Source organism: Hyperoodon ampullatus (assembly GCF_949752795.1).
Source record: "Hyperoodon ampullatus genome assembly, chromosome: 6".
NCBI classification, from domain to species: Eukaryota; Metazoa; Chordata; class Mammalia; order Artiodactyla; family Ziphiidae; genus Hyperoodon; species Hyperoodon ampullatus.
In genome coordinates, this window is record NC_136919.1 from 52,086,272 (window position 1) to 52,101,466 (window position 15,195).

Consider the following 15,195-nt stretch of genomic DNA (forward strand, 5'->3'; position numbering starts at 1 on the left):
TTAACAACAACAACCCATTTCTATTGAAAGCAAAATAGGCAGAATTGTCCAAATTAATCAAATGGGTCTTCCTGGAAATCTAGTTTGGTTTGTGAATGTGAGAACATCTGTGTCCTAGTACCCAATATTTTGGAGTACTGTTCTGACTATTTCTGGGAGATAATGGAGCATTCAAGTTTCCATTCTTATCCCTATGGCATAAGAGTAGAATTCACTATCTTCTTGCCCCATACCCTCTTCTCCATGGGAATGAAGGCAAATGGAAGAAATGAAATAAACTAAACAAGAGCTGAACTAATTAAGTGATGTTTTAATTATAGTTCTACATTATAAGTAGAATGATAGAATTTATTTTTTGATAACAATATATACTTATCTTTGTGTATGAGAACCAACTGTATACAACTACTTGTGAATCATTCTATAAAGAATTATTTGGAAATTAAATGGGCATCTTAAAAAAACTCAAAAGTTGTTCATTGTACAATGGTAATTGAGAGTTTTTCACAATTTTCATAAACATTATGCTAATATATTATTTTTTCTTACTTAATAATGTTATTAATAATTCAATATACTATTATAATGATTCAGATTATGTCATGTTACAAATCATTCCCTGAAATATAATTACAAATCTGGTGGGTCACTAAATTCTTTAAATATCTCTCATCATTCTTAAAAATACACCCCTGTACACACAACAGTGTTAAAGTTATTCTTAATCTGTTCACCTCATCCTGATTTATTTTAAGCTCCATCATCCCTTTTTAAAAAAATTTTATTGAAATATACTTGATTTACAATGTTGTGATAGTTTCAGATGTACAGCAAAGTGAGTCAATTATACATACATATATATGTTCTTTTTTTACATTCTTTTCCATTATAGGTTATTACAAGATATTGAGTATAGTTCCCTGTGCTATACAGTACAACCTCATTGGTTACCCATTTTATATATAATAGTGTGTATATTTTAATCCCAAACTCCTAATTTATACCTCTCCCCCTTCCTCTTTGGTAACCATAAGTTTGTTTTCTATGTCTGTAAGTCTATTTCTGTTTTGTAAATAAGTTCATTTGTATCATTTTTTTGGATTCCACGTATGAGTGATATCATATGATATTTGTCTTTGTCTGGCTTACTGTACTTAGTATGGTAATATCTAGGTCCATCCATGTTGCTGCAAATGGCATTGTTTCATTCTTTTTTATGGCTGAGTAATATTCCATTGCATATATATACCACATCTTCTTTATCCATTCATCTGTCTATGGACACCTAAGTTACATCCATGTCTTGGCTATTGTAGATAGTGCTGCTATGAACATTGGGGTGCACGTATCTTTTTTTTTTTTGCCACGCTGCACAGCTTGTGGGATCTTAGTTCCCTGACCAGAGATTTAACCTGGTCCTCAGCAGTGAAAGTGTGTAGCACTAACCAATGGATAGGCAGGGAATTACAAGGTGCATGTATCTTTTTGAATTATGGCTTTCTCTGGATATATGCCCAGGAATGGGATTGCAGGATCATATTTTAGCTCTATTTTTAGTTTTTTAAGGAACCTCCATACTGTTCTCCATGATGGTTGTACCATTTTACACTCCCACCAACAGTGTAGGAGGCTTCCTTTTTTCTCCACACCTTCTCCAGCATTTATTATTTATAGACTTTTTGATGATGGCCATTCTGACCAGTGTGAGGTAGTTTTGATGTGCATTTCTCTAATAATTAGTGATATTGAGCATATTTTCATGTGTCTTTTGGCCATCTGTGTGTCTTCTTTGGAGATATGTCTATTTAGATCTTCTGCCCATTTTTTTATTGTTTGTTTGTTTTTTTGATATTGAGCTGTGTGAGCTGTTTGTATATTTTGGAGATTATTCCCTATTGGTTGCATTGTTTGCAAATATTTTCTCCCATTCTGTAATTTGTCTTTTTGTTTTGTTTATGGTTTCCTTTGCTATACGTTTCTGTACACTAACAATGAAAGATCCAAAAGAGCAATTAAGGAGACAATCCCATTTACCATTGCACCAAATATAATAAGGAATAAACCTACCTAAGGAGGCAAAAGACCTGTACTCTAAAAACTATAAGACACTGATGAGAGAAATCAAAGATGACACAAATAGATGGAAAGATACTCTGTGTTCTTGGATTAGAAGAATCAATATTGTCAAAATGACTACCCAAGGCAGTCTATAGATTCAATGCAATTCCTATCAAATTACCAATTTTCAAATGGCATTTTTCCAAATAGCCAAAGCAATGTTGAGAAAGAAAAACAGAGCTGGAGGAATCAGGCTCCTTGACTTCAGACTATACTACAAAGCTATACGTTAAAACGGTATGTTACTGACACAAAAACAAACATATAGATCAATGGAACAGAATAGAAAAACCAGAAATAAACTCATGCATCTATGGTCAATTAATCTATGACAAAAGAATAAAGAATATACAATGGATAAAAAATCTCTTCAATAAATGGTTCTGGGAAAACTGAACAGCTACATATAAGAGAATAAAATTAGAACATTCTCTAACACCATACATCATCTCTTTCTTGGACTTTTTCAATACTTGCTAACTTGACTCCCAGCCCACTGTCTTTACCCCCCCACCCCATTCTAACCACATCATGACAAGGTTTATCTAACATGCATATAAATCATATTATTCTCATAATGAAAATTCGTAACTGTCCCTCTCTGGCATAAAGCCTTTTGTAATCAGGTCCTTGTTGATTTCTCAATTTTCATCTTCTCACGCTTCCAACTTCCCTCTTCTCTAAAGCAATATAAACTTATTTGCAGTTTTTTGAAATTGCCAACTCTCTTCTTGCTTCTGTGAGATTGAGACTGCTGTTTCCTCTACCTGGAACACCCTCCTTTTCCTAGAAAGCCTAGATAACTCATACCCATCATTCAACACTAAGCATTTTCTCTTTTCTTCCAGTAAACTGGACTCCTTATTTGTTTCCTTACAAAAATACAAATTTATTTATTATTATTATATATACACATGGCATATAAATAAAACATATTGTAGCCAGAATACACAAGCTCATACTGTCTTTAAGATAATGCTCTCTTTGGGTGGGGAAGAGGAAAACACAACTATATTTATAATGATTTATTTTGTAAAAAGTAATTTGAAACAAATGGCAAAATGTTCAAATTAGATAAACTTGAGGAGTGGATATATGAATGTTGGTTCAGTTTTCTCTGTACTTTAAAATATTTTCAATATGTTTCATGATTTAAAATAAGTTGAAAAAATATAGCAGCTTATAGTTAAATCATGGGATAAATAACCAAGGAGGTTGGTAGAATCTTTGCTTTGGGAGATTATAAAATCTACACTTAGAAAAAACTTTAAGATTGCAAGATATGGGTTCCAACCACTCACTGGATATTTGTGTTCCAGTCCACACTTAAATTCATTTATAGAAAACTCAGCACCTTTCTGAGCCCATCTGGAATTCCTGCTCTGTCCCACTTCTACTTCTTTGAAGGCACTGAAGTAACTGTGGGTTTTCTCTTTTTAATATTTCATTCTGTCTTCTCAGTATGATTTTATTGATGTCTTTTCATCATCCTGATCACTCCTTTTAGGATATAATCCAGAGTTTCTCTTAGTGTATGGAGCAGAAAGTGAATGCAGTCTACATAGAGAAGAGCAGAGGCATTGCCTCACTCATTTTAGACACTTTATTTGTCTGACATAATCTCAGGTTTACTGAACACTTTTGAAAATCAAATCACACAAGTGGAGCATTTGAAGGTTGCTGCTGTCAAGTCTGATTTCCTCCATTCTCTGTAAACTTGAATCACTAGCCCTTGACACAGGGCTAGCATAAGAGGTTGGGAAAAAATTGTTAATTGAATTAAAACAATTTGTTGAACGTATGCTCAATCATTATTTCCTTTTGGGTACTAATTGTCCATTGGCTATAAGTCTGTACAATTGTAATATCATTTAGGCTGCTTTTCCCCCATCTTGCTCTCAAGGGTATCATGAGAGAACTTGTCAAAAGCTTTTCTGAAATCTAGTTACACTATTTCTACTCTATTTCTCTGATCTCCCAGTGCAGTAAATCTGTCACTAGGAAATGAGGTTAGTGTGACAGGGCTATTCTTAGTGAGCTCATGCTAAGTTTACCACTTCTTTTTCTAAGTGCTCAGAAGCTATTGTTTTAAAAAAAAAATTGTTCTAGAACTTTGCCCAGAACAGATGTCAAGCTCAGTGCTCTCTAGTTCATGAATACACATTCTTCCTCTTTTTATAAATCCAAATGACACTTGCTTGTATCCAGTTTTCCAGGAGCTCATTTCCTCTGCAGGATTTCTCAAGTGCACTGACAGTGATTCAGCCATTTCTGTAAGTTCTCTGAGGACACTGAAACATACTCCTGGGCCAAGAGTCTAGGATTCATTTAGCACAGCACATCTTAATCTCCTCATTTATTTAAGAATACATCTATCATCTATTTGAGAAGGGAATAGGAAATTGATTAGAGTAAACTGTAGTTGAGGTCCTGTTTGGTTTGATGGTCAATATCAAAGTGAATCAAGTCAAGAGAAGAAAGTGTTATTAAAGGGTTTGTAGCATATGCAACGCTATGCTAGGTGCTGAGGGATGACAATAAGATAAAGACAAAGCCCTGGTCTTATAAATTTGATAGTCAAGTTGAGGGCCATAAAACTTGTAATACCATAACCCATATGGTTTAATTTGGGAACAAAGTGGGCCTTCAAAGGACACAGTCCTGGGCTTCCCTGGTGGCGCAGTGGCTGAGAGTCCGCCTGCCGATGCAGGGGACGTCGGTTCGAGCCCCGGTCCAGGAGGATCCCACATGCCGCCGAGTGGCTGGGCCCGTGAGCCATGGCCGCTGACCCTGTGCATCCAGAGCCTGTGCAAAAAGACACAGTCCTTGCCATCAAAAGGAATTAAAATTAACTCAGGTTGTCTCCTTACATTCCTTAACACTGTCAAGAAGGTGTATGAAAAAGCTTTTAAGGGTTGCAATATAGCTACGGTGTCTATAGGCTGCTTCGGTGGCCAGAGATTGTTAGTGAATTCTAAACCTAGGTGTATGCTAAAATGAACCTTCATTTGTGGTGAAATCTGTATTTGAGGTGAAATGTTGGGTTTTTTTTTTTTCTTAACTGGAGTTCAGTCAAAAGAATTTTATTAACAGTTTTACTGAAATATAATCCACATACCATAAAATTCATTGAGTTTTGTCCCGTGCATTCATCCTGGCTGCCTGCGGGCTTGGACTTAACTGTGCCTCTGACTGTGCACCCTCCATTGGCCTCGCTCGGTTCTAGGTTTTACTCTTTCTCTCCTGCCTCCCCCTAGATCGATAACTGTCCACCCCACTCCCCTGTTCTTCCTGCTAGTTCACTGTTTCTTTTAGTGGTGACCTTAGGATTTTTAATGTGCATGTTTACCTTAAATTCTAGGTTTCACCCACCTTAGAAATTAACTTCGAATAACTCAATTCCAGGCAGCCTGAGGACGGCCCCGCCGTCTCCCAGTTACCGAGCCCGTCAACTCCACTCCAACGCAGGCCACAGGAGCTGGCTGGGTTTTGTCCTTCCCAAGTGAGTTTGGGGCAGACACAGCAGTTCCCGCTTCCTCCCACGGGGGAGGAAGAGGGCGCCAGGGAAGTCCCCCCAAGACGCCCCCTCCCTCCTCGCCGCTCCCTCGCCCCCCACCCCGCAACTTTCAGGGAGCGTTCCGGCCTCACAAGAGGAGCCTGGAGCCCGGATGTGGGTCGCCCCTCCCCCAGATCCGAAGGCTCTCAAGCACGGGGCGGCGTCTGCTCTCCGCCGGGACCCTCAGGCCAGGCCGGCCCGCTCCAGGTCCTGGGGCAGGATGCGGCCCTTCCTGCGGGCCTTCTCCAGGCGCCGCTCGGCCCGGGCCGCCTTCTTCCTGCGCAGGTTCTGCCGCCGCCTGTCCTGCCGCTGCTGCATCTTCCCCAGCACGTGCGCCGTGCGCTTCTCCCACGCGCGCTGCCGCTGCGCCCGCCGCTTCTCCTTGCGCTTCAGGGCCTCCTGCAGCAGGCGCTCGTCGTCGCGGATCTTCACACCCTCGGCCTTGTACAGCAGGTTGGTCTACTGCATCTTGGCCTCGAGCTCCCGGGCCTGGCCCGCGTCCTGGTCCCGCAGCTCCTCCAGCCAGGCCCGCCGCGCCTGCAGGCGCTCCAGCAGCTGCCGGTAGTTCCTGCCCGTCAGCGGCGTCAGGTTCCCCTTCAGCCTCTGCCTCTTCTCCTTCCTGCGCTGGGCCTTGCTGCCCGGCTCCTCCTCACTCACCTCCACCTTATTGAACAGCAGCCCCGGCTGGGCCTGCGCCTCCTCGTGCGGCGCCTCGGGAGGCGGCTCGGCGGCCTGCGCCCCCTCGAGGGCCTCAGCCGCCTTCTCCTTCGCTCTCCTTTCCCTGCGCTTCCTCTTTTTCCGGTCGCGCTCCTGCTTCCTCAGGCGTCTCTTCTCCGAAGCGGCGGGAGACAACTCCTTGGCGCTGCCCTGGCCCCGCGCCTCCCGGATCTTCTCATGCAGGCGCTGCCGCAGAACGTCCAAGGCAAATAAAGAGCCAGGCTCACTGGCCAGGCCATCCGCAGGGGCCCCAGTGGAGCTGGAAATCTGTATTTGAGATGAAATGTTGATATGCCAATAGGAGAAGAAAGGGGTATTGGTTCTACTACTAAGCCAGCCCCTCATGCTACCAGGATTGTTGGGAGAGGAGAGGGTAGGAGTAGAAAGCAGGACAGCAGGAAGAGTAGCTGATGAAGAGAGCAACAATGCCTTGGTCCTTGGGATCTTTCCTACTTGCTACCTCCTATGCAAAGAGATTCCCATTTATTGAACACCTTCCTTGTGTTAGGAGCACTGTTAGGTACTTTGCATACTGTATTACCATCATTCCTCCACAATCCTGTAAGATAGTCAGTAGTATCCTTTTTTTTTTTACAAGTGAGGGAATTGAGCTCAGAGAGGTGAAGTCATTTGCTCAAAGGTCACACCAATGCTAAATGGCAGACCTGGGGTTTAACCTCAGATGCATCTGATTTCAAAGCTATTTCTTTTTTATTACATGACACTATCTAGATTAAAACAAATCAGGACTTGAAGAGACTTTTCTTCTTGTCCTTATAAAATGTCTTGTCACTGAAAGACAAGGCAGAATTCCATGCCATGTTTCAAATAGATTGCCATATTCTGCTAGTTTTATTAAATATACTTTAACTTTTATATTATAGAATAAATACAGTCTAATTATTTCAATGAAGTAATGTCATTCTATTACCATGTACAGGTGAAATGTATTTTCACAAACATTCTATTTGGGACATAATATCAAGAAAGTGAAATCTGCAAAGATAACTCCATGCTACCTGATTATTTACTGCATGAGAACAATGCTTGGTGAATGTCTGGCCCTTGGCTCCACTGACTTTCCTAGTTATTAATGCAACAGGTGCTGCAAAATGTGAACTGAAGGCCAATTTTTGTGCAGAGGATAAAATGTGAAGCAATAGATAGCTCAGGAGAGGACATGCTATATGGGGATACAGTGTCCCTGCAAGGGACAGACATATATTGCTGAGCAAGGGCTCTTCCAGAGTGCCCTGGCAGTTAATCCAATCAGAACTCTGTTCCCTAAATTGAAGCAGGAAAAGAACAGCAGAAAGATAGAGCACCCATAACCTAGAGCTGAAAGGTCCCCAGAGAGAACACTGCAGGAGCAATAAGGCTCTTTTTCTCTTTGTTTCTATTTGCTTCCTTTACAGGAACTGGGAACGCCTGGTTGTAAGGACTTGGGTTAAAAATGCAGATGTGTGAGTGAGGATTATTAGCTTTTGGGAGGTAACCGACTGGAGACAACTAGAGATGCCAGAATATTCCTGTGTGGGCATAAAAGCTCTGTGTGTGTGTGTGTGTTGAGGACGGTGTTAGGAAAGGGGCAACCATTTTCAGATGGCCCTGACCATCTCCTACCTGGAGAGATTTTTGTAAGGAATAGGCAATGGATGTCTGGACCATCTCTCAACAGCATAGTGATGCTGCAGCCTTTACACTGGACTTTGTCCACTCTTATGCCTATTTCCTCCCCTAGCCCCCATGAATGCCTGTTGCCTGGGTATGGCATGACGCTTCATAGTTCATTCTCAGGCAAAATACCTGACAGTGACCTATGTGGAGTTTCACATAGTGGGTCCCATCCATTCATTCATTCAGTCATCCATTCTCAAACATTTACTGAATTTCTACTGTGTGTAGGTAGCAGTTCTAGGCACTAGGGATTGATATCAAGTTAAATACCTCTCTTAAGACCTCATGATGTCATGGAGGTTTGAGCCATGTGAAAAACGACTAATAGCCTGAGGATAGTACCATAACACAGATGCATAAAGATACAGAGTTGACACAAAGGAGGGTATGGTTAATTATGCTTGCACAAGGCAGAAAATGCTGCAGAAAACCTTCATGGTTAAGATGCTAGATTGTTTTGGAATCAGACTCAATGAATTCAAATCCTGGTTTTGTTACTTTTGAGCTAACTAAACTAGAACAAATTACTTAACTAATTTTGAGTGGCCTCCACAAAATGCATGACCGTTATCACATGGGTTCTTGTAATAATTAAATGAGATGATGTCGGTAGAGTGGTTTGTAAATGCCTGGCATATAGAAATTACTCAGTAAACTTTCATTATTATTATATTATTATTGTTATTTTTGCTATCATTAGTTGTGAAAATAATAAGGCTTCCCAGAGGACGTATTTCAGCTGAGACTGGAAGGGTAAGTTGTGGTCACTAGGCCAGTAATGGGAGGGTAGTGACTGAGGTGGGGATGGAGAGGACTTCTCAGAAGAGGAAACAGGATATGCAATGGCCCAGGGCCTCAAAGAGCATAATATTGATAAATTTGAGGTAGTCAGTCAGGCAGAATTAGTTTAGCTCTAAGCACTTTATTTAGTTCTCTATTCTATTACTTATCATACTACCTTGTAGTTGTTTGGATGTAATCTGTCTTTCTTGTTTCCTCACCTGGTGAACTACTCATTCTTCTGGTTCATCTGTTTCTACTGAAGCCACCTTTGCTGTAATATTTCTGGGTTCCTGAGGCCAGCTTACTTGTCTCTCCCTCTGTCCTTGCCCCCATCACACTGCATTGTGATTACTCGGTGGATGTGCCTTTTCTCCTCACCAGGATTCTAGGATGTCTTACTCATCTTTGTCTATTCAGCACCTGGAATTGTGGACCTGTGAAGACTGTTTTTTGTTAATTAAAAATAAAGCAGAATGATGAGAAATCATCCATAAGAATGGAATATCTCATTCTCTCCTGGAAGATCTGAGTCACTTTGAAACAGAGAAGTAACCTGATTTCTAACCCAGCTGCAGAGCTTCAGATGGGCTTTTTAAGACACAACTTTCTACATTTATATGAACATTGTAGTATCTAAGGGAATAGAACCCTGAGTCCACTATGGAACCCAGGCTTCAGGTTAATCATTTATATGTAGTCCTGCTTGGTCCTGAGCCTATCTAAAATGCTTCATTTTTACCTGCCTTGCATCTTCTCCCCAAATCCTATAATAGCTCTATTCCTTTGGCTGATGAGATGCCCAGTGGTTCCTCTTCATGTGTGGTCTCTTTGCTGCAGTTAGTTAATAAGGAGTGTCCCTGATGGTCTTTATCAGATGAGGTTTAACAGTCTTATGGACATAGGAATCAAGAAATGTGTATTCTGGGCCTACCTCTTTACTACTGGAGAGACCCAGAGCCAGAGAGCAGTTGGTTGAAAAGGTAGGTTCTGTTTAAGTCTGTCCCATATGGATGCTTCCTAATGGTGTAACCTAGACAAGTCCCCTGAGATCTCTGAGCCCTCAATTTTCTGCTTTATAAAGTGTAGGCGATAATAATATTAATTTCATAATCAGATAAAAGAAATATGATGGTTAATATTATGTGCCAGTTTGACTAGGCTATGGTGCCCAGTCATCTGGTCAAATACTAGTCTCCATGTGGCTGAGAAGGTACTTTTTAGATGTGTAGACTTTGAATAAAGCACATTACCCTCCATAGTGTGAGTGGGCCTCATCTAATCAGGTGAGGATCTCAAAAGCAAAGTCTGAGATTTCCTGAAGAAAAAGCAATTCTTCCTTCAGACTGCAACATAGAAAACCTGCTTTCTTTTCCAGCATGTGGATTTCAGACTCAAAACTGTAATGTCAACTCTTTTTTTTATTTTTAATTTTTTTAAATTGCAGTTTAGTTGCTTTACAATGTTGTGTTAGTTTCTGCTGTACAGCAAAGTGAATCAGCCACGTGGATACATATATCCCCTCTTCCTTGGATTTCCTTCCCATTTAGGTCACCACAGAGCATTGAGTAGATTTCCTTGTGCTATGCTGTTGGTTCTCATTAGTTATCTATTTTATACATAGTATTGTATATATGTCAATCCTAATCTCCCTATCCATCCCACCCCCCCCTTCCCCCCTTGGTATCCATATGTTTTTTCTCTACGGCTGTGTCTCTATTTCTGCTTTGCAAATAAGTTCATCTGTACCATTTTTCCAGATTCCACATATATGCATTAATATACGATATTTGTTTTTCTCTTTCTGACTTACTTCACTCTGTATGACAGTGTATAGGTCCATCCACCTCACTGCAAATACCTCAGTTTCATTTCTTTTTATGGCTGAGTAATATTCCATTGTATATATGTGCCACATCTTCTTTATCCATTCATCTGTTGGTGGACACTTAGGTTTCTTCCACGTCCTGGCTATTGTAAATAGTGTTGTGGTGAACATTGGGGTGCGTGTATCCAATTCTTATCTGAATTTCCAGTTTGCCAGCCTGCCCTATAGGTTTAAGTCTTGGCAGTTCCTTAGGAGTCAATTCTTTAAAGCCTCTCCTCTTTCTCCGTGTGTGTCTCTCTCTCTCTCTCTGTGTCTGTCTCCCTCTCTCTATATATATATGTGTGTAGAGAGAGAGAGAGAGAGCGAGAGAGAGAGAGATATGCACACATTTTCTATTGATTTTATTTTTATTTCTCTGGAGAACTTTGACTAACACAGGGAATAAAGCGCTTGGTACACTTGCAGGCACATAGGCCTCCATTAGTATGAACAACTATTATCACTAAACTTCCTGGACCCTAGATCCTCACTTACACAATGAGGGCGTTGAGTCAGTAATCTCTGCTGTATTATCTAGCTTCATACTCAAAAAACTTAATGGAGAGTCCTGCTTCATCAAATCTGTCCTTCTGGGGCGGGAAAACAAATTCAAGTGCCTAAATCCTTTTCTATTGATTTTTCTGACTTGATTGCAGTAATATTTATGCATTGCTACTGCTTAAGTTTCAAGATGTGCTTAAAAGTATGCCAGTGTGTTCTGGTAAGTTGAATATGAGAGAAATTTTGTAATGTTCCTGAAGATTTTCACATTCAAAGAGAGCTGTGTTGTTGTTATTGGTATATCAGAGGATAGGAATTGTTGGCCCAGAGGAAAAATTCAGATAAAGAGGAGGTTGGGAAGGAAGTCTCATTCTCTGGGAGTCTCAGTGCTGTGTGCTTGTAGATTTCACAGGGGAAAAGTATAAGTGGAGATGGGAATTATGAAAGTAAAGGCAGTGTCTCAACTTCTGAGCTTGCTTTTTGTTTTGTTTGTTTTATTTTGTTATTTTTCTTTAAAAGGGAACAAAGCACTACTTTTTGTTTTTGGAAATAATGTCAATATTCATTTATCAGAGACCTCCTTAACTATATCAGTCCATACCCCTGCCTCACAGAGGATCTATTCTCTTATATTCCTCCATCTCTGCTTTATTTTTATTAATAGAATTTATTACCTCCTGATATGCATTTATTTGTCACTTTGTCTATTGTTGGTTATTCCCACTAGAATGTAAGGTCCTTGGGAGCAGATATTTTGTCTGCTGTACTCTGTGCTGTAACCTGAGAGTTAGAATTATATTGAAGATATAATAGATGTTCAATAAATATTTTTAAATATAAAAAGACCTGGAAGCAAATTTTATATTCTCTGACACTCTAACAATATTACTGTCATTCCCTGAGGCCATGGTTGCATTATTTTTTCTTTTTCTTTACAAGGCAGAAGACTTGGTGGAGAACATGGCATATCTGGTTTCATCCTCCCTCCATAGAGACTGAAGAACTTCCAAGCTGCAAATCTCTGGTGAATGGTGAGTTGCTTTATTTCTAGGTTCATGCTATGATTATATTAGCAAAATATCTCCTGTTATATCTTCTTCTGCTAAGGTATCACAATCTTAGTAATCCCAACCTGAAGCCATTAGACAGTCCTGTGACCAGCTTTGGTCATATCCTAGGTAAACCATTAGCATGTGTCTCTTTGTCTCCATTTTCCCATGTGCTTCAGGAGCATCAAGTGAGATAGATACATAAATAGTCAGAAACTTTAGAATTTTCTATGTATACTATCATGTCATCTGCAAACAGTGACAGTTTTACTTCTTCTTTTCCAATTTGTATTCCTTTTATTTCTTTTTCTTCTCTGAATGCTATGGCTTGGACTTCTAAAACTATGTTGAATACAAGTGGCAATAGTGGGCATCCTTGTCTTATTCCTGATCTTAGAGGAAATGCTTTCACCTTTTCACCATTGAGTATGATGTTAGGTGTGGGTTTGTTATATATGGCCTTTATTATGTTGAGGTAGGTTCCCTCTATGCCCACTTTCTAGGGACTTTTTATCATAAATACATGTTGAGTTTTATCAAAAGATTTTTCTGCTTCTATTGGGATGATCATATGGTTTTTATTATTCAATTTGTTAATGTGGTGTATCACACTGATTGATTTGAAAATATTGAAAAATCTTTGCATCCTGGGATAAATCCCATTTGATCATGGTGTATGATCCTTTTAATGTATTGCTGGATTCGGTTTGCTAGTATTTCGTTGAGGATTTTTTGTGTCTATGTTCATCAGTGATACTGGCCTGTAATTTTCTTTTTTTGTGGTACCTTTGTCTGGTTTTGGTATCAGGGTGATGGTGGCCTCAGAGAAACAAAGATATTATATGATACTGCTTATATATAGAATCTGTAAAAAATGAGATACAAATGAATTTATCTACAAAACAGAAATAGACCACAGACATAGAAAACAAATTTATGGTTACCAAAGGGGAAAGTGGGGGGAGGATAAATTAGGAGGATGGGATTAACATATACACACTATTATATATAAAACAGATAACCAGCAAGGACCTACTGTATAGCACAGGAAATTATACTCAGTATTTTATAGTAACCTATAAGGGGAAAGAATCTGAAAGAGAATATATATAATATATTACTGAATCACTCTGCTGTATAAGTGAAAGTAACACAACATTGTAAATCAACTATACTTCAATAAAATTTTTTAAAAAAGATCTAAGGTAGAATGAAAAAAAAGAGGTCAGCAAATGGTAAACTGACTATACAAATGTTCATTACTGCAATACAAACCAGAAAGATGGTGAAAAGAAAGGGAAAGTTAAATTTCCTGAACATCTATTATGTACTTTCATGTTATTTAACTTAGTCTTCATGTCAATCTTGCAAGTTTTACAATATTATCCCCATTTTAAAAATGAGGAAACTATAGGTCAGAGCTGTACTAAAGTTTCCCAAGATCAGATGACGGTAAGTGGTTCACGAGATTTAGCTGAAGGTTTCAAAGACTCTCAAGTGGGTGTTCTTTTCATCAGGTCACACTAACCAACATGAGGAGTGCCACGCCTGGCTTTTAGGCACATGTGTATGAATTAGAGAAAGGGGCCTCTTCTGGGTGGTCACAGCCCTGAAAGTGTAAATCTTGGTCAGCACAGGGGGCCTTGCTGGGAGGAAAAAGACGTGCCTTCCTCTAGGTGGAGGTGACCGTGCACAAGGGCAGAGGTTCTGCAAGCAGAGCATGGGCTGTTTTCAGCCCCACTTTCCTCTCAGCTGCAGAACCATGAAGTGTAGCCTTCAACATGGAAAGGATTCCTCTAACAACCTCAGACGACTCGGCATCAGCTTACACAGCAAAGTTAAACAGCATCTGTCCAGGTGTCACTTTGTGGAAAGTGATGATGTAGCTGAACTCAAAGTTGTATTCACCACACTTTAGAGGAGAGTAGTTGGAATTGTTTCTCTAACCATCACTTAGGTGAAGCCTCTTTTGAAAACCCAACAGGAAGAAGTGATGTGCAGGAAAGAGCTCTGTCATTTCTGGACTCTGTGACCTTAGCGATTCAGGAATCATTTGATTATTCGTCACTGATCACAGACCTTCAAGTCAGCATCGGCTCTCAGACCAATTAGGACTGCGGAGAATTACCCAGGTGTAAATGCGGTATTGAGGAACCTGTCTCACTGCCAACAACCATGACACTGCAGAAGTGCCCTTGCTTAAGTTTTAGGAAGTGCAGCAAAATAGAGGGGCATGTTAGGCAAACCGAAAAAAAAATGCAGCTCTGCATTGAGATGTATTTCTTCAGTCCTTTTTTTGACATCAGTCAAATAATGCAAAGGAGAACTTGAAGACTGAAAACTACCGCAGCAGGTCATTTGAGAGATTTCTAGTGTCTGGAGTTAAAAAACTCACATGAAACAAACTCTTTGGCTTGCAGGATGCAGTTGGGTTTTGATTGCACCTGGCTGCAGACCTCTCGTTACTGAAGGGCGTTTTCCTTCACTTAACAGAAACCCATGGTGGATAATAGGTTCCTGGCTGCTGGGTGGGGTGTGCACCCTCCATTCCCCATTCGACCTTCAGATCTCTGCCTTGAGGACCTTCATGCTCTGAGAGTGCTTCCAGCCAAGGGACCCTGTTAACAATTCCTTAGCCTATCTTTATACCTCATTGAAAAAAATGAGAATTGATGCTATTTTGAACAAACACCTGAGATAGAGCTAAACATCTGGCTGATTAGCTACAACTCTACTGTAAATATTCAGTAGGGACTTTGTTTTTTCATATTCTGTTATCATGTCACATGGAAAGTGTCCAACCCATTCTTCTAAAGGGTGAAGATCATTCCCAATCTCTAGAATCTTTGCCTGTCCACTAACATAGTTACTACCATCATGCTTTCACTGAACTTTTCTAAAAAAATGAAAAATCATTTCATGTTTTTTAC

At 40.0% G+C, this 15,195-nt stretch overlaps 1 pseudogene across 1 annotated transcript; it reads right to left on the reverse strand.

The window, feature by feature from the left end:
- Positions 1-5,857: 5,857 nt before the first annotated feature.
- On the reverse strand, positions 5,858-6,736 carry LOC307054819 (surfeit locus protein 6-like; annotated as a pseudogene). The gene has a single exon. The product of its transcript is annotated as a surfeit locus protein 6-like (transcript).
- Positions 6,737-15,195: the final 8,459 nt, after the last annotated feature.